This window comes from Hibiscus syriacus, unplaced genomic scaffold (assembly GCF_006381635.1).
Source record: "Hibiscus syriacus cultivar Baekdansim isolate YM2019G1 unplaced genomic scaffold, ASM638163v2 tig00116971_pilon, whole genome shotgun sequence".
Classification (NCBI taxonomy): domain Eukaryota; kingdom Viridiplantae; phylum Streptophyta; class Magnoliopsida; order Malvales; family Malvaceae; genus Hibiscus; species Hibiscus syriacus.
In genome coordinates this window covers 4,575,611-4,594,900 of record NW_024063495.1, presented here as the reverse complement: position 1 = coordinate 4,594,900, position 19,290 = coordinate 4,575,611, and positions in this window count along the sequence as shown.

Sequence of the window (19,290 nt, the reverse complement as noted above, 5' to 3'; positions counted from 1 at the left end):
TGTTGAAATGATTTTTTGTCACAAAAATTATAAAAGTTATAAATTAATTATTAAACCGAACTGTTAAAGATAAACATTGCACATTATAAATTAATGATAAATTTAGATAAGTTTAAGGAAAATTTTATAACATTTTGATAAGTTTAGTAAATCATTTTATAAAAATTTGGAAAGTTGGATGACTATTTTATAACTTCTAAATTTTAGTGACTAAAAGGATAATTTTAATTTACGTACTTCACCCTTTTGTTTTATATGTTCCTTTATTTGTACTTAGACTTTTATCAGATGCGTCGTTATATCTCAGCCGGTAGAGCGCATTGCATTTAATTATGTGGTCGTGGGTTCAATCCGCCACAGACGGCGTGAATTTTCTCTAATTTTTTATTCTTTTTGTTGTTGTAGAGCAGTTCTTCCAATGTTTAAAACATGAGCATTGAAGTATTAGCTTTGATTCATGGAGCCTGAACAGCAAGGCCGGTTTTTTGGATGAGTAAGTGTCGAAGACGGCAACCATTGCCCTGGAGAGGGCCAAGTGAAAGACCCGTTATTACCATTGCTACAACATGCCATGCTGCTGGATCTGCCTCACAGCTATGTCCGAGGAGAAGCGTTGCCATCGTCGAATTTTGCATAACGAGACTTTCCTGCAAACTTCTTCTCTTTGCCTGCACATAAAATTCGACGATGAATAAAAGAAACGAGACAACCGCTCTGACCGGTGCCTAAAAGAAAGATGAATAAAATGAGTGGAAATCGGGGACGGCTAGCAGCCACTAACCGGTGTTTTTCTTGGTTTGTGGGGTTGAAGTCCTACAAGATATAGTAGAGCTAGGAAACGTTTTAGCTTCTTTTTCATTATGTTTTTTTAACGTAGAAAAAGGTATATCAAAACAACAAAAGAGCTTATATGAGTGAGACCTCGCACCTACTATATTTATAACTAAGGGTGTAAATGAATAACTTATTTAAAAGCTCGTTTATCGACTTGTTTGTCTGATTTTCTTTTTCTTTTTTTTTCTATATTTTAAATATTTGTGATGGTAAAACCTAAATTTAACACAAGATAAAAATTTAGATTTAAACTGTGAGTCTAAAAAACTTAAAGACTAGTATCGTAATTTAATATATTTTTTATTTGCAAATGAAAAGGTAAACGTAAACAAACATATTGACGAATACATAACGAACATGTTCACGAATGCTAAACAAATTGAACATGAATACTTTAAAAAAAACGAACAAACGTAAATATAATATTAAAAATTTAAACAAATATAAATACTTTCAGAAATAAACAAATAAACATAAATATAGTATTATTCGTTTAAACCAATTCATTTACACTCCTATTCATAACTAGTTATTGCTTATGGGTTAATAAATCTCAATGTTTTTAAAACCGGACCGGACATTGAGCCGGTGAAAGTACTGGTTCACTGGTTCACTGGTTCAACCGCGGTTGAACCGGATTTTATATAATTTTTTTTTTAATTTTACATAATATTCAAAGCAATATTAATATATATGTAACACTTTTTTTAAGTTTACAATATTAAAAGGTATAAAAATATCACAAGTCATAACATATATAAATTAAAAACCATAAAATCAAGTGAAACAAAATGATTCAAATCAACTACAACATAATATTTAAGGTAAAACATATTAAATAATAAATATAATTATATAACTATAATCAAAAAAATAAAATTGGGGCTTAAAAAAATCATAATAAATGAGGTCATTTGGTTTAATTTAAAAAAAAATCCCACATGGCTAAGAAACATAGAAGAGCATCCCAAAAGTTTAAAGAGTAAAAATATGAGAACAAAACAATTCCACATGGCTCAGAAACATAGAAGAGCATCCCAACTTACTTCTATAAATAATAGAAGTAATTTGACATTCAAAATCATGGAGCCTTTTGGTGAGCACATAGTGAACTATTCTTTCGCTTCAATTGAGCTCAAATTTTAGGCTTCAATCGAACTTCTAATTTTTTTTGAGTTCGAGCCTTTTCGAGTTCAAGTTTTAATATTATATTTCGAGTTCGAGTTGAACTTGATAATTTTTAGCTCGTGAGTTTTTGAGTTGAGTTGAGCTCAACAATACTCGAATTTGACTCGACTTGTTGAACAAACGACGTCGTTTGGTTTAATTTTTTTTAAAAGGAAAAAAAGTGAACCGGCGGTTCAAACCGGTTTTGTCAGTTTTTAGACGGTTCACCCCGATTTTACCGGTTTTCAGCCGATTCATTGCCATACCGGTTTTGTGAGGTAATCGGACCGGACAAGCCACTGATTCACGGTTCAACCAACCGGTCCGGTTTTGATAACCATGATTAATCTGACCCGGCCTTTGTGAGAACCCATGGAAGCAACACAATTATGCCAAGAGACAACAATACAAACACGTAAAAATAGGAAAAACTATGTATTTATGTCATTCAATTATTTGAACAATTTCATTTTAGTAACTTAACTATTTTTTTGTTTTATAATCTTTCCTAATGTTACATTTTGATTTCATTTCGGTCATCCGTCATTAAAATATTAACAAAACTGTTAGCGATTGTATATTTTATTTTTCAATGATGACATGATATTACCTATGATGACATATCAATATTGTAGACACCCGTTTTTGTCCGGGTCTTTTATATTTTATTTTAATTATTATTATTTCATAATATTACATGTTACATTGTTTTTGTGCAGGCTTAAATACCCGAAACCCATTACATCCAAGCCCAGCATATCGGCCCAACAACCCAGCAGCCCAAGATAATTACAACCAACAACCCATCACCAAGCCCAGACCAGGGGACCCGGATCCATATCGGCTCAGCTCAACCCGACCTGACTCTTAGGGTTTTTAAAACCCTAAATTATCATCTCAGTCGCCTGACCATTCAACTTCCCAACCGTCCATCACACCAATAGCCGTTCAAGCCGAATATCGCCACTGCCTCCATCGGAGCTGATCTATACAAATCTATCCTACAATGACCGAGAGCCAATCCATCAGTCCATCAACAAGAAAAAATAGAGAAGAAAATAAGAAAAAATAAAAATAAATCTGCAGCCAATCTTATCCTAGAAATCTAGGATATTATTACCCTACCCGAGGAGCTAAAATCCATCAGATATATCTATCATAAACACATACTGAGAGGATTCAAGAAGACACTGGGGTGGGGGTTAAAAAAACCTTCGGGGTTCAGAGAAAATAGAGGGAGAGAGAGAACGAAGAGGGCATTAGGTGGGAAAAGAAGAAGAAGAAAAACAATCAAAAGAAGAAACCTTCGAATAAAAGAAAAAAACTTACATCTTGGGGAGATATGACCGTTTATCACCTCTCTGGAACCATAAAAGCCTTCACCGAAGGTAAGAATCATACCTTTAACGATTAGGCTTTGTTTTTTTGTGTTTTTAGGGTTTGATTTTAAGGTTTGGTCATAGAAGGGTTCGTTTGGGTAGGCTTTTTGATTGTTTGGTACCCCGTGGCCACCGATTTACGGTGGCTAGGGCTTTGGACTGTTTCTCATGGTGGTGGGACGGAGAGAACTCTCTTATTTTGATTTGTGGGGTTCGGTTAAGAGAGGAATAAATGGGGTTAAAGGGAGATAAAACTCTATTTTAGGTCTTATTTAAATGACATCGTTCGAAGATAGAGGGGAGGGTATCGTGTTTTGCTATGAAAAGGGTTATTTACGTTACAACCCTTGTAATTTTGTAACTATTTTGTTTCAGTCCTCAAATAAAATTATTTTGATTTTGGTGCGTATATTTTGTCCACATTTCATTTCAGTCCTAGTGTTCTGTTAATTCTTGTTTTATGTTTTTTAATTTTAGCACTTAATCGTGATAATTATTATTTTAGGCCTTAATGTTATTTCACGATTTATTGGCATTACTAGCGTTTTATTATTTAAAATTTCCGATTGTTACCTTAATTATTATTGGTTTTACTGTTTATCCATTCAAAATACTGTTAATATTATTTTTTTGGTCTTTTGAATCATCAAGTGTTTAGATTCCTTTGTTTATACTCTAATCTGTAAAGTTTCATAGATCTAATTTTAGTCCTTCGTGTTTCTATTTACATACTTTTACATGTGTGTAACATCATTTGTGTATTATGGTTTAAACGTTTTATGTGGAATAAATGTAAATTATATCAAATTGTTATTTATTCATATATTAACTTAGGTTGTTCGATCTTTATTAGTTTGTATTCTAATTCATCCTGTTTGTAAATTATCACTTATGTTCCTAATATGTATGTTAATATGTGTATTTGTTCGAAGCACATGCTATGATTTAAAGGTTTTGTATGATAATTGTGTTTCTTGTATGAGTTTCGATTATTTCAAATCATGTATATATGTATGCATATTATGTTACTTTCTAACCTTACATATTCATGTGTATATTTGTTGGTTATTATAAAATGCTTATTTATTAATTAAATTCAAATACTTTAATCCAATATTTTCAAGAACATCAATTTGTAGAACGGACGTGGAAAGTATCACTTGATCGAAGTGATATAATCCGATATGATGTTCAAACGAAAGGATACTTGAAACAAATCTATTTTCTTTTATTAATTAAATATATTTATGTGAATGTTTCAATGTGTTTTTATTAATTTATTTTATTGCAGATGTCAATATTCAATTTTATTTTAATACGCTTTATTCGAAGATAGAATATTTTTTTACGGATGAGAAATGGTTGAGATAGCTTTTCCGACGGATGATTGCGAATTTTAAGATTTCTTATTGAGTAAAAGGATCTTTTAAATACTAAATTTGAAGCAAATTATTCAATATTCAATTAATGAATCATATTTTAACTTTATATTCGATTCATGAATTTCACCATTACGACAACGTGTAAGCAATTCAATACCAGTTTATGGGCGCTGTCGGGTGCAAATTCTTCCCCATGCGTAATCGACTCCCGAAGCCGTTAAATGAATCTTTGGTAACGCAGACCATTTTTGTCTTAAAAACGATTTTCCTTAAAATTTTTTTAAAAGACGTGTTTAGGTATTTGACCTACCTAATCTAAAGTTCGATGGCGACTCCTATCCAATTTAATTCCAATTAATCCAAAATCATCCAATTTTTTAATTAAAAGTCATAATCATTTTTTAAAACAATATTTATTTATTTATTTTTTCAAAAAAATGGTTATAACAGCTTAGCGGCTCCGCTGGGGACTTTTTTTTAGAGAGTGAGGCTGTAGGTCGCTTACACATTGTCGTTGTGGTCAAATTTATGAGTTCGAGTCTTTAGTTAATCTATGATCCTTTTATTGAAGTTTTTAATTGCTTTATTTTTATTGTCATACTAACATATTAATTTTTCTTTCAACTTTGTCCAAGTTTTTGTCGAGTTTTTTTCCTTTTCATTTTTTGAGTCAAAGGTAGGTACATTCCTCCTCACTCACATCACAAACATTTTCATAACATAAGCTCTAAACATGAGCTTCGATCCAAATTAGTAGGGGTGAATGCTTTACTCTCGTAAGAATTTATTCTTCGTATGAGTTTTAGCAAATAACCCATGGGATACATACCTTATACCTTCGTAGGGATTTATTCCTCGTATGTGTATAAGGCAGTGAATCCCCTCGAATTGAACTCGTTCAGTTCGAAACTTGTAATGGGTGAGAATCGAGGGCTTGGCAGCCCAAGGTGGTACCGACATTAAGGACAATTTGGGTACCCTTTTCCTGTTAGGCCGAAACCATGCATATAGTGAACCGTAGAATGGTCACCCTAAGTATAGTTATACTTAACCTCTGTCCGTCAGTAGGTACCCAAACTAAGTGTACACAAAGGAGGAGCGTTTCTAAACCCTTATCTTTGTGTTTTAAGTTCGTAGAATTTGTTTTCTTTTCGAATAAAAGCATGCGAACTAGATATCATACGGTTAGGACCAATTTCTTGAAAATAGATCATTGTGAGTAGAAAGCATGTACGGATAGGTTTGCTATCAATGGAAAGCATGTTCGGGTAGATATCATGACGGGATAGGTGTTATATTCATCTCTGAATAATATTTTTATCTGTATTAATTATTTTACATGTACTAACTCATTTTTCTCTTTTGTTTGTGTTACTAACTCGTTTTTTTCCTCTATTTTGTTTGTTTTAATTTTCATCTTTATGTGCATTTCATTGCGTCGTCATAACATAATGCAAGAGTGTTAATCCTTAAGGGAATATTCATGAGAAAATCTTCACAAGAAGAGATAGAAGTTTTCAATCAAGTAGTCGCATGCACAGACATGCACCGAAGGCTAAAAGAAATTCACAGAGTACAAGAATGAGGCTTGCTCGAAGATCATGCAACATTCGAGACTGAAACGATGATCCATTGAGCCAAAGAGTAATCCAACAGTAGATTCTCATCTACAATCATTCCATCACTAATCATCAAAGAGCAACGCACTGACTTCAACACCGCTGGGGTATTAACGGAGCTAGATTACAGATACACTTGAGGGGCATCATTGTCTAGGACGAAGATCCGAGGTGAAGCAGTGATTCATTCCAGACTCAACATCTAAGAGAAGGCATATGTGTAAAGTTGACTGTCTTGTAATGTGAAAGCTTTTATTTCTGGTGAAAATTATTCTATGATATTCATCGCTGGGATCAACATTTTTGTATTTGTATTTGTATCTTTGCATTTTGCATCTGCATTTTATTTTTAAGCATTTTCACATGCATCATTCATAAAAACAAGAGATCAATTTGTGGAGAAGTCAATGGAAGTGATCCTAGTCACGTGATCACATTGAGAATATAAGCAAGAAGCTGAAATCAGTACTGTGGGAGCTTGTTTAGCTGGTTGTATGACTGAGCCTTCCAGGATGATTTGAGAAAAGAGTCCCCATATATTGAGGGTTATGATGTTGAAGCCACATAAGAAGCTCCAGACATGCCACTGAGAACTGTAAGGCACTGAAGCGCAAGATCCAGAACATGATGAATTCAGGGGCATGGATAATCGAAGAAGGATGGGGGCATTGCATCTACTATTTGCATTTATAGAGATTGTTTTGTTTGAACTCGTTTTTGTTTTGTCTTTAATATGTGCTTAAATATGTTTAATCTTTTAATAATTAAACTTATGCTACCTTTTAAGGTTGAATAATTGAATGAATTTTAATCTTTAGTTCTTTGAATATAAAATAAATTACGAATTCTCTTAATTCTTCAAGAATTATAGATTTTTGACATTTGATAAGATTAGACCTTTCTTATCATGTCTAAAACCCTAAAATAAAATCTCTTGATTTTTTTACCCGTAATAATTCCTAGTTACTACCAAAAGATCAAATTTTGACATTACCTCTCTTTGAGACCTTGAAATATTATCTTTATCTTTTTTTTGAGACCCAAAAGCCATACACTTACCTTTCTTTGAGCCAATAAAGTCACACCATCATCTTTTGAAATGTAAAACCGATATTTTTTCTTCCAATAAAGCCTTAAGACATTGAGTACAAGATGTTCACTTGAACATGAACCTTCATACCATGATAAACAATGTGGGGCATCTCGCATCAATCCAATTCCGATGACATATGAGGAGTTCTCCCAATGCTAGTTGAGAAGAACCTTGTGATTCCAGTTCAATCCAAACCAAGAGAGGCCCCATATCCTAAAGGCCATGATATAAATGTCATATGCAATTATCACATTGGGAGCTCAGGACACACCACTGAGAACTGTGGGCATTGAAGCGCAAGGTCCAAGATCTGATCAATTCAGGGGCATTGACGTTCAATGTGTAATGGGCATTCTGTTCAAAAGTCGACTGAGGCATCCATCATAAGCTTTGTTGCATTCTCATGCATTTCATCTTGTTTGAATTTGTTTTTATTTTGTATTTTTCATGTTTAAATGTTTGTAAACCACTTGACTTTTGAACATTTTCAATAATATGTATGTAACACCCCAACTCGTACCCGACCCGGATACGAGTCCGAGATGTCACATTGACTTTCAAAAATGATATTCTTACAAAATATCAAAACATTTGAACTCTTTTTCAGAAAATATGATAATATATTGTTGAATCATGTTTATTATAACCAATTTAAGAAAATATACGTTTTATGAATAGTAAAATATGGTATGAACAGTGAACAGTACCGTATGAGCAGTAGTGAACAGTACCATGAGCAGTGAAACATTTCGAATATCAATTATGTATCGATGTACTGCTATAGTACTACTACAGTATTTTCGTAAAACGTTCATAAAACTCGTAAAATATTAAGCGTTATTTATTATACATTTGCCATTTACATATACACCTTTAAAATTTTACAAACCTCTATCATATGATTTTACAAACCTATTAGAACATGTCGGATTTAAACCTTTGTTTACATGCCAACCACTATCTTTTAGTACAAAATACATAATATACATTTCTTTTTCTGATCTGATCTTTGGAAAGGAGGAACTGAACTGTCTTGCATAACTTTTACCAATTTTCCTCTTCTCGGAACCTACGTGTGAAACAATCACACGCTAAGTCATTGACTTAGTGAGGCATATAAAACATATAATAAAAATAATACATTTCATGTCCATATGAACATATCATCTACTCATTCAATCATGTCTCATGTAATTCCATGTAAATAATAATAACATGATAACATGTAATAATGTAAACACTTTTATACCTTTTTATAAGCCCATGTACATTACTGAGAACTTAAGGTATTTGAGTACATTGAGGTTGTGCACCACTATGCTGTCACCACAGCTCGTATAAATGTCCCGAAGGACCAGCCCATAGATTCCGAAGAACCTAGGTAATCAGTCCATATGTCCCGAAGAACATAGGTAAACAGTCCATATGTCCCGAAGAACATAGGTAAACAGTCCATATGTCCCGAAGAACATAGGTAAATAGTTCATATATCCCGAAGAACATAGGTAAACCCTCGACCCTTGGCATGCCAACTATACCCCTAGCTCTCATATCACATAACATAGGCATTATCATTTATAACAGTTCACATTACTTATTCATATCCTTTCTCTTCTGTCACATACCACATATTTGTGTAAACATATATCTCATATCATATAACATGTATCACAAGTGCATGTATTCACATAGATCATTTCATATGACTTTTATCATTTCTCATTTTTTCATGTAACCTTGCATGTCATATCAAGTAACATATATCATATTTTGCATTTTCACGTAAGCATGTAAATCATGTAACATGTAATAACATACATCTATTTCTATGTACTAATGCACACATAGTAATCACATAACATTTTAGAAGTTACTTCTTACCATAGTAACTCCATCATTGGCTCATCGCAAGCCAATGTTTGATCAATCACATAAGTACAATTTAAATTGCACTCACCTTATCCTTACTTTGATTCGATCCTAATTCTTTGATTGTTCCTGAACTTGTTTAGGCTCAACATCTACATAAACATAATTTCCTAGACGATTATCAGAAGCCTAAACCTTATAACTTATTATTAATAATTTAGGTTAATTTAATGAACCAAAAATTCCATTTTTCCTTGAGGGGTGTATCGATGCACTATGGGTGCATCGATACACAAAATAGCTTCGAAATATTCATGCATTGATGCACCCCTTAATGCATCGATGCACCTGCAAAATTTGTCTCAGTGCATCGGTACATACTCATAGTGCATCGATGCACCTGCCCAAAAATCATTGTTCATTGCAAGAAAATTCACTCTTTCAACTTCAATTCTTCAAGTTTCATTCCCTTTCATATTCTTAACTCAAATATACATGCTTAAACTCATTTATATCTATTTATTTCATCTTAAACCTCAAAATTCTATTCTCCATATAGAAATCAATAATCATACCAAATTTTCAAGATGCTCTAAATCCAATTCTATCACTTCATATCTCTTAATTAAGTTGAAGACAAGTCAAATTTAGTTTCAAATTCAACTTATCAACTCTTTTCCAAAAATTCACTTAAAAACCCATTTTCTTTAATCTCTTATAACTTCTTCATCTTTTAATTTTAAGACAACTTAAGCTTTTCTTAAGCTTAGTTATCATCTAATGATCAAAACCCAACCATAAAATCAACAAATAATTAACTAACAAAGAAATTCACCTTTGTCTTTGGGGGTTCACGGTGAAGAAGAAAGAAAGAAGATGAAGATAAGTTTTTGGAAAAATTATCTCCATCTTATCCTTATATCCTTATCAATCCCATTTTTAATTAATTTCTAAGTCAAATGATCATTTTGCCCTTCACTTCATTTAATAATTACTAATAACTTTATGAAATATCTCCACATAAATCATTGAACTATTCAACTATTTTATTTTTATCCCCAAATTCTGAAATTTTACAATTTAGTCATTAACCCGTAATTTGGGATGCTACAATGCTTCCTTCTTAGGAAATGAACAATGAGAAAATTTTAATCTTGAAATTCTTTGAATATCATTTTAATTAAAAGCTTTTTAATATTTGAGGTTGTAAATCTTTGACAAATGAGAAGATTGAACCCTACAAAACAAGGACCCCTTGATCCTACTCCAGAGGTACACCAGACTATTTACCTTTCTTTTGCAGGGACCGAGCTATTTTTCTCCTCAAAGGATTTGGCATTCAGGTATGTGTTAGAAGCAGACAAAATGGGGTAACTAGCACAAGAGATTGCAAAACTAATTGGTTCTATTTCTGTTAATGACGTTCAATGATGATCATAATCTTCTCAGATAGAATGGTCAAGTAGGCGAATCTAGTTTGGGTCAGTTGCTTGGGAATTGAACTCTAACGATGAGATTTTTTGACTTTCAACAAATACAGGGACTATAACAAATTTCCCTTAGCGAGCTTAAGAAATGAAATCTGTATACCCAGAATATATATATATGTATACAATAAATCTGAGCTATTCCGCTAAAGCAATTGGTTATAGAGGAAACTCGAAAGCCCTAGCTTTATGAATAGATTACATTCAAACCATGATATTGATCGGGTACTTGACAATCCAATATATGCTCCACTGTGTTTGTCAAGTCTAAGACTTTATGACGACATGAATCATTCATAGCCTGATAAAGGCATTTATAATATATATGTACAATAAAGCTGAATTCAACTAGTCAAACAATGGCAAATTAAATCAAAATTAATAAATAAAGTGTTTCAATGAATATGGATAAGGGAGTTGAGGAACACCTGTTATAGTTAACTTCACACGAGCACTTAGAAATCTTATTTTTATACCGATATTTCTGCACCACCTTGACTAGAGGAGTTTACGAAGCCTAAACAAATGGAAGATTTCAGAGAACTGAAATAGATTTGTTCTAAAGAGTCTAGCAATTGACTATACTAGTTGTGTCATTTTGTTTGCCTCCGATCAAAATGCAAACCACTTAAAAATGCATGCCATGATCTTCACAATGACCAAATTGAGGAAACAAACCTTAGGATTTAGGTAGCCCACCTCTAAACCAACCTTTCGATCTTGATATTTGTTAAAGATTTACAACTATCAAAGATTAAAAGAGCAGTTGATTTTTTATATTCAATGAATTCATATTTTTGTGATTTTCTTCAATTGTGAGGCCGAAGAAGGGGCATTATTTTAGTTCATTTGACAATGAAAATTCACATATTCTTTCTTTGTCAAGTTGTTTTCAAAAGAAGAAAAACATTTTCAAACAAGATAATCTCTCTGGAGGCGTATCTTGGAATTAAACGAATATCTCTCCGAAGCTCAAGATCGAAGATGGGGCAAGGGAAACCAAATTTGTTGGGCAAAATTTGTTGGGCAAGGAGTACACTCTGGTGAAAAATGAAGACTGTGCAACTATTGCATCGGAGGCAATCACACAAATCCCTTGATAAGGCATCGCACAACCTGAATAAGATCATGAAAGCTGGGAGTCAGAGAACACTTCCAATAAATTAGTACATAAACTACTCCATCAGATCAGTGAACAACAAATAAACGAGAATACCAAACCTTGGACCAAAGACCACAATATGAGACATTTTTTATCATTTCCTTACTTAACCATTTCTTAAAGATAGCAATGATCTTGACACTTGTCAAATAACTATAATTTATTGAAGGATTAACAATGTAATTAATTCTTTGATATCCAATGAACTCTTGTTTTATGATTTGTCAATTGTGAAACCTCGAAAGGGGCAAGATTTTCAAATCTTTGATTAAACATTTTTTCAAAACTCTTTCAATTGATATTTTCAGACTTTTAAAAATACAAGAAGAATAAAAACATTTTTCAAACAATATAATCTCTTGAAACAAATTTTGTCTCTAATAAGACAGTTTCTTTGAAGAATCATCTTTGAGTCTATTTCTTTAAAAAATACAAAACAAATTTTGTCTCTCTTTAGATAGTTTCTAATGAAAATCCAACATTTGAGATTGTTTCCATTAAAACAAATTTTGTCTCCCTTGAGGCAGTTTCTCTATAAACACAAAATTTTTGAGTCTGTTTCTCTTGAAACAAAACCATATTTGAGTCATTTCCTTGAAACAAATTTTGTCTCTCTTAAGACAGCTTCTTTTAAAACATCACATTTGAGTCAGTTTCCCTTGAAACCATCATTCCAAAAGATGGCATGACGTCCTCATCACGTAGGAACTGTGTCATCCTCCGACCAAACCTCCTCATCACGTAGAAGTTGTGTCACCCTAGATAACCAGCCATCCTCATCGAGTAGGAATCATGTTATCGCCCTTCTTAAAGATGGCCAGACCTCCTCATCACGTAGGAGTCGTGTCACCCCTGATAACCAGTCGTCCTCATCACGTAGGAACTGTGTTATCGCCCTTCCTAAAGATGGCCAGATCTTCATCACGTAGGAGACGTGTCACCCCTAGATAACCAGCCGTCCTCATCACGTAGGAACCGTGTTATCTACCTTATCAATAAAGATGGTTTGTCGTCCTCATCACGTAGGAATTGTGTCATCCCCTGACCATATTTCTTCATCATGTAGGAGCTGTGTCATCCTTAGACGACCATACCTCTTCATCGCGTATGAGCAGTGTCGTCCTCACCAACAAACTTATCCAATTTATAAGCAAAAAAGAGAACCAGACAAAAATGTGTTATCTTCTTATCTTTTTCCTATTCTTGTTAACACAAGAATGTGCAAAGAGGGGCAGCTGTAGACACCCGTTTTTTGTCCGGATCTTTTCTATTTTATTTTAATTAATTATAATAATAATAATAATTATTATTATTATTATTATTATTATTTATTAATATTACTTGTTACATTGTTTTTGTGTAGGCCTAAATACCCGAAGCCCATTACATCCAAGCCTAGTATATCAGCCCAACAACCCAAGATAATTACAATCAGCAACCTAGCACCAAGCCCAGACCAAGGCACCCAGATCTAGATCGGCTCAACTCAACCGGACCCAACTCTTAAGGTTTTTGAAACTCTAAATTATCAGCTCAGTCGCCTGACCGTTCAGCTTCTCAGTTGTCCATCACACCAGCGATCGTTCAAGCCGAATATCACCACCGCCGCCGTCGGAGCTGATCTACACAAATTCATCCTACAGTGACCGAGAGCCCATCCATCAGTCCATCAACAGGAAAAAGCAGAGAAAAAAATAAGAAAAAATCAAAACAAATATGCAGCCAATCTTATCCTATAAATCTAGGATATTATTACCCTACCCGAGGAGCTAAAATCCATCAAAGATATCTATCAAAAACACATACCAGAAGGATTCAAGAAGAGGGGTTAAAACCCCCTTTGGGGTTTAGAGAAAATAGATAGAGAGGGAGAACGAAGAGGGCATTCAGTGGAAAAGAAGAAGAAGAAAAACAATCAAAAGAAAAAAACCTTCAAATAAAAGAAAAAACTTACCTCTTGGGGAGATCTAGCCGTTGATCGCTTCACTGGAACCATAAAAGCCTTCACCGAAGGTAAAAATCATACATTTAACGATTAGGCTTTGTTTTTTATGTTTTTAGGGTTCGATTTTAAGGTTTGGTCATAGAAGGGGGTAGGCTTTTTGATTGTTTGGTACCCCGTCCCCACCGATTTACAGTGGTCAGGGCTTTGGGTTGTTTCTCATGGCGGTAGGAGTGAAAGAAATCTTTTCTTTTGATTTATGGGGTTCGACTGAGAGAAGAATGAATGAAAGGGGTTAAAGGGAGATAAAACCTTATTTTGGGTTTTATTGAAATAACATCGTTCGAAGATAGAGGGGAAGATGACATGTTTTTGCTATGAAAAGGGTTATTTTTGTTACAACCCTTGTAATTTTATAACTATTACATTTCAGTCCTCAAATAAAATTGTTTTGATTTTGGTGCGTATATTTTGTTCGTATTTCATTTCGGTCCTAGTGTTATGTTAATTATTTGTTGAGTTAATTGATCGATGGAATTTGCCAAGAGGGGGTGAATTGGAAAATTAAAATTTTGGTGGAACCTTTGCAGAAAATTGAAAGTAATTGCGCAACGATTTAGAGTGGTTCGACTTTCTCAACCAAAGTCTACGTCCACTACCTTAGCTATCCACACTAAGGATTTTCCACAAATTCACTGATTTGTCTTTCTTTTGAGGACAAAGAGTAACCTTACAAATCCCTCAAGAAGTATACCCCAAATTCTTGAGAACACTCTCTCCCAAAGAGAACAATACAAATTTTGCAAACTTACAAGAAAATCCTCACAAGGCAAGCTTTCTCTTTGATTCTCTCTTGATTTTTGTTGATTGTTGTTTCTTGTTATTGATCAATGGCTTCTAAGCTTGTTTAAATACTCCTTCAATTGATTCTGAACGTTGGGGATGATTAGTGGAGTCAATGGAGTCGTTTTAGTGTGAAATCAATTAATAAAAGAACTTGGAGCGTGGGGGGAATCGATACCCCCTCACAGGGAATCGGTTCCCTAAGAGTAAAATTCAAATATTTCGACCGTTAATCAAGGGAAATCGGTACCCCCTTGGGGGGGAATCGGTTCCCTCTGGACAATCTAGAATTTTTGGCTTTGAAATGGTTCGAAATACTTTGTAAAATTATTTTGAAATTATTTTAAGATTAAAACTTAATTTTACACTTGAGTAAGGATTAAAAATGACATTTGAAAGATTTGGAGTAATATTTTGATATTCGAATAATTATATCGAATATACTTAGAAAATCTTTTAGAAAATCTTAAAATTCATTTAACTTAATTTGTTATATCGAAATATCAAAATGTTTTCAACAATCTCCCCCTTTTTGATATAACAAAACATTTTATTAATTTTAAGATTTTGAAATCAAGTTTGAAATTACTCCCCCTTACTCTAACACTTCTCCCCTTTAAAACACTTTAACATTTTCCCCCTTTGTTGTTAAATTAAAAAGACCTTTAAAAGATTTTAAACAAGTTTTTGAAAAACATTTAGCCAATTGATTATAAATAAATATAGCGTAAGCTGCTAAGATCACAATCAAGAGAAACGTTAGCCATTAGTTTCATAATCAATATTCATAAACAATGTGACATGGCAAAATTGGTCATATATCTAACATGATGTAAATGATGCAATAATGAATAGATTTAACCAAACCAAATATATAGAAATATAAGTTCAAACATCCAAAAACCATCAAATAAGTTCAAATATCCAACAACCAAAGTAAAAATAATCCAAAGTCATTCAAAAATGTTGAAACAATAATCTCTAAGTTCTATTTCAAATTACTAAAGCATGAAAAAGAATCAAGCATCCGTAGGAGGGTCGGGAGGAGGAAAATGAGCTCGCATAGCGGCCATCTCATGTTAGAATGCATTAATGCGTTTATTCATAGAAGCGTTGTTCGTGCGCATCTCCCGGAGAATCTTCAATTGTTGAGCTCTCATTGTGGATAAATGAGACTCTATGGAAGTGAAGCGAGAATCCATGGATGCATACCGGAAATCGAATGTCTCCATAAAGGATTGAAAGTATGGAGGCATTTGATCCTCTGGTCGTGCTTGTTCCTCTGGTTGTGCTTGTTCCTCATGCTGTTCTTGCTCGTCGTCGGAGTCGTCGGCTTCCGGAGGTTGTTCATAAGTACGAACCCAAAGACCAGTCTCTTCATTGAACTTTCATCATGATTTAGTTAAACAAAAGAGGTTGATTTGGTTTTTGAGAGGGAATGAAGCATCAAGACCAACTCTAAGCCCAGCATTTTTTAACAGATTACTTAGAATACAACCGTAAACTAAAGATGAACATAATTTCTTATTTGGAACAAGATTTACGGTTTCGATAATTTCAACAAAAATAATCTGTGGAAGGTTGATTTTAAGATTATTTTGGACACAATGTAGCCAAAATAAATCTAAGGCTCGAAGAGTAGAGTAACGGCCTTCGGATGGTCGAAACCACCAAGAGATCATTAGATGAAGAAAACGATCATGAAGATCTAAAACACTAGCACTATCCCTTCGTTTATACTGAGATCCTACCGTTAGTTTTTCATTGTCTGGCCCATCATTATCTAATCCTAATGCGGTGGCAATGTATTCTGGATCAAGATGAAAGAATTGTCCTAGAAGATAGGATCGAATTCCTATGGTTATGGTTTTCTCCAGGTTTTAAATGTAAACGACATTAGATTAGAAGATACGAACGAGTTAGTGGTAAACTATTGGTTCAAGCTCAAAGAGTTTATCAAATTTCCATTCTTAAAGGATAGGAAGATGTCAAAAATTGATGTCTAACATGGCTTGAAGGGATGGGATTCGTTCTTCCCGGATTTTGTAAGACTCAAAGTATTGACAAAACCTAAAGTAGAGATTTTGTCTACGACCGAGTTCATTAAAGTAAGAATTGTGAATGGTCATATTTGGATCATCGGGATTAGGATTAGGAATTTGTTGGATAGGTGGAGGATTTGGAGGTGAGCTTGGAGGTTGGCTAGAACGACTAGATGAAAGTCTAGAACGCTTGTGAGACATGATTTAAGGTAATCGAAATGCAAAAAAACAACCTGCAATTTTAATATAATCAATCCCAAAACTCAATTGAGTCATCAATATTTCAAGGTTCTCTAAACCAATCCTAATGGGCAAAGATTTTGAAAATTATGTTTGAAAAACAAGTTTTAAAAAATTAATATGTGTATAGTTTTCATAGTAACAACATAATTAAATCAAAACACATTTTTTTTTAATTTCAAAAATTCAAAATTAATTGAAAAAATTGTGAGATTTTGATGAAATTAGTTGTAAAATCTAGTTTCTAAACATTAAACAATCAATGCCCGATCACTATTTCAATTTAGAACTAATTAAAACTAGTCTTATGTTCAAAAATTGATAAAATAGAAGTTTTAGAAAAATACCTTGAAGATTTTCGTGATGATTTTTGCACTAGTTTGATGTTTCCAATAGGTTTAGGAGATGATATTTGAACTAATTCCGATTAGAAATCGATGTTTTGAAGTAAAGTGGAGATTTGGGAGATAGAGAGAGTGAATGGTGGCAAGAAGGAGAAGAAGAGAGTTATGAAAAAAAATAGGGTGTTTTGCGTGATATAACCAGAACCCCCAGGGGGTATCGATTCCCCTACAGGGGGAATCGGTTCCCCTTAAAAGGGGGAGTTGGTTTCCCTTCAAAGGGGGAATCGGTTCCCCTTCAAGGGGGTTATCGATTCCCTCTACACTAAAACTACTAAAATTTGATTTTAAACACTCAAAATGCTAAATTAATTTGCTCTAATGGTATTGGCAACTCATATTACGAAAAATTAACTATGTTCAATCAATCAAATTTATCATTAAAATTTATTTGAACATATAATCAATTTTCATAAAGAATCATAAACTCCCCCTAACTAATAACAAAGAATACAATCAAAATTTATTATAAGCATTTTCATTTATTCTTAAAAGTGCTAAAATTATTTTAAACACTAAGTGAAGATAGGTTAGTTAAACCTAATTCTCTCATAAGTGTCCAAATTCTTTCCTTGTCTAAAGGTTTTGTAAAGATGTCCGCTAATTGGTGCAAAGTATCAACAAATTCTAGAATTACATCTTCCTTAGCGACATGGGCTCTAATGAAGTGATGTCTAATTTCAATGTGCTTAGTTCTAGAGTGTTGGATGGGATATTTAGTGAGACAAATAGCACTAGTATTGTCACACTTGATAGGAATAGTACCTACTTCAATTCCATAATCAAAAAGTTGTTGTTTCATCCATAAAACTTGTGCACAACAACTACCAGTTGAAATGTATTCGGCTTCAGTGGTAGATAATGCAACACAATTTTGTTTCTTTGAAAACCAAGAAATCAACATATTTCTAAGGAATTGGCAAGTACCGGAGGTGCTTTTCCTATCTAATTTGCATCCTCCATAATCCGAATCAAAAAAGGCATGCAAGCTAAAGCTAGAGTCTCTAGGATACCAAATTCCTAAACTAGGAGTATCCTTAAGGTATCTAAAGATTCTCTTAACAACTAGTAAATGTGATTCCTTATGGCATGATTGAAATCTAGCACATAAGCAAACACTAAACATAATGTTCGGTCTACTTGAAGTTAGATAGAGCAAAGAGCCAATCATTGACCTATATAATTTAAAATCCACACATTTACCTCATTCATCTATGTCAAGCTTTATTGATGAGCTCATTGGAGTGTCATGAGGTTTCCTATTTTCCAGTCCAAACTTCTTGAGCATATCTTTGACGTATTTAGCTTGATTGATGAAGATGCCATCTTTTCTTTTCTTGATTTGGAGTCCTCATCTCGAATTCACTTTACATTAACTTAGAAAATTCTTGACAAAGAACATCATTAGTAGAACCAAATATTATATCATCAACATAAATTTGAACTACTAATAAATCTTTACCTTTATGCTTTAAAAAAAATGTAGTGTCAACCTTCCCTTTTGAAAATCCTTTTTCAATTAAAAAATTTGATAATCTGTCATACCAAGCTCTAGGAGCTTATTTTAAACCATAAAGTACTTTTGTCAATTTAAGAACATGATTTGGAAATCTTGAATCTTCAAAACCTGTAGGTTGTTCCACATACACTTTTTCTTTTATAAAACCATTTAAAAATGCACTTTTAACATCCATTTGATATAATTTAAATTCATGAAAACAAGCAAATACTAATAACATTCTAATTGCTTCCATCCTAGCTACGGGAGCGTATGTTTCATCATAGTCTATGCCCTCTTCTTGAGTGTACCCTTGAGCAACAAGTCTAGCC